The sequence below is a fragment of the Aplysia californica genome, unplaced genomic scaffold (genome assembly GCF_000002075.1).
Source record: "Aplysia californica isolate F4 #8 unplaced genomic scaffold, AplCal3.0 scaffold00566, whole genome shotgun sequence".
NCBI classification, from domain to species: Eukaryota; Metazoa; Mollusca; class Gastropoda; order Aplysiida; family Aplysiidae; genus Aplysia; species Aplysia californica.
The window spans coordinates 442,609-445,021 of NW_004797836.1; positions in this window are offsets into that span (position 1 = coordinate 442,609).

Consider the following 2,413-nt stretch of genomic DNA (forward strand, 5'->3'; position numbering starts at 1 on the left):
GGGGGGGGGGTGAAATTCATATCCCTTTCCTTTGAGCAAAAGTTGTGAATTCCTTTACCACCATTCTCGGAAGGCGTGAGAAAGTTTTTGGTTTTCCATGGGTCAGCGGACCATGATGGAATGGTGGAAGCTTTAGTTTAGGGGGAGGGGGGAGGAGGGGATTCACCTGATGGCTATCTCGCTTAGTGGATTAAAATTTTATAAAATTTCCCACATATAGCAAGCATAGTAACGAGTCTTAAAATCCGCAATCAAATTTGGGAAAACAGTTTCGTTTCCATGGACACGGTGGCCATACTAGATTTTATTCACATGTCCTACGTAATGAATACCGTACTTATGTTTCATGGAAATACATTGTTTGTTTGTTTTTTTTCCTTGCATGCATGTTAGCAAACTTTAGATCTACAAATACGTTCGATAAATTTTTCCTAAACGAATTAAAAAATGTTTAATGATTTTTTTCATGAGTTAGATCTAGTGTTCAAGTTTGCAAAAAAAAATCCGTAAAAATTCACACTCCAGGCACCAACAAAAATCTATTACTTATATTAAAAATTATTTTCTTCATTCTGTGAAAATTTCATGAAAGTTCGAAGAAAAAATGGTGGAGTTATTTTAAAAAGTATGTAGCAAAACCACGTTTCGAGAAAACAGTCGATAAAGAAAAATAAAAGATTGACTTTATGAGGAAATGGTGGTGACAAACATGCCCAGTATGTGAAGAAATAGGGCTTGAAGGGGTTCTTATGCGATGAAATAGTTGTAAGTTGTAAGAAAGGCTGAAGAAGCTACAAGTGCCTACAACTCAAAATCCATAATTTTGAGCCGAATCCAGACTTTCGGGGTATACTCTCCCCCCCCCCTCTTTAAGGTACTACCACGCGGCAAACTACGCCCGAGGACAAAAAAAATATTCAACTGTGCACTACAGATTTCCTCTACGAAGCTAGGAATTCTGTAATCAGCTCCATCAGATCAATTTCTAACCCTCTCCCCTCCACCAACCTGCCGCCTCCCCACCGCACTCCACCCATAAATGAATAAACGAGTAAAGTGGTAAAGAAAGAAAGGGAGAAAAGTATTTAAACTATGAATGAATGAAGGAATGAATGAATGAATGAATGAATCAATGAATGAATGAATCAATGAATGAATCAATCAATCAATCGGTTAATCAAAGTGATAGAAGAGTTTATAATATTTGGAAATTGATTTGATTCGTAGCTGTTTCACACCGAGAACAATAATTATTATTGTTTGCTCATATAGTGGAGCAGATTGGGGAGGGGGGGGGGGTCTCTGTCCTGCCGTACAGTTAGCCCCTCAGTGCCCAGTTTGACCGCGACCTTAGGGAACACCAGCGAAAATAAGCGCTACATGAGCGCACTGTTAGCTTAGTAGGTGTCATGCTGGACGACGGAGCGGATGGCCCTAGTTCGACTTCCCAACGGGGCGTTTTGAATTTGAGTTGTTTGGAGGAATCTGTAAGGCGTTCCACCTAATTTGGCTCGGTCCTATCGGAGATGGACGTTACGTTCAGAGGTTCCGCCTCTTAAATAAGGTTACAGCTTTGAAAGGTGCGTTAAACCTGCACGATTTCGCAAATTTTGCAGCTTTGTTCTATCGTCTATGTTTCTACCTTAGGAGGGGTAGAGTTAACGACGTATTTCAGGCGCATATCGTCACTGTTCACAATTGTATTTGTAAAAGTCTTATTCGGCCATTGACACAATAAGATAATTTAGGATGCTGGCAGTTTTGACCCTGCTCGTCATGACCAACCAAGGCTGAGTGGGATGCTACATCCCAGCATACACAGGGAGAGCTCAGATTATGAACAAACACACCAAGAACTACCCCATTAAGGAACCGAACCTTCGGTTTTTGTTTGTTTGTTCGTTTATTTGTCTGTTTGTCTGTTTGTCTGTTTGTCTGTGTGTTTGTTTGTTTTGTTTGGGAGCGGGGATGCGTTCAACGACGAAAGGCCCAACGATAACACCATTACAATTTACTACAAACGCCGCCTTGTTCGGACAAAAAGGGAACAAACAACACCCGCTTCCCAAAAAACTGAATAAAAACACAACATAAACAACAACAGCAACAGCAACAACAACAACAACAACAACAACAACAACAACAACAACAACAACAACAACAACAACAACAACAACAACAAGTCATCGACTTTGTCTTACTAACTAAGACCTAAATGATAGAAACTTGGTGCCTTAAACTTTACGCTATTGCATATCGAAATTTATTCACTTGATTTTCCCTCTGCGCAAAATGACTATTATTGTGCCAATGCGCTTCTGCTTTTGAAAACAAACAGTATTAAATTGTATGTCAGACTGAATGTTAGGAAGTATCCTTGGCTTCTTGGGAGGATTTTTTTTTTTTTGGGGGG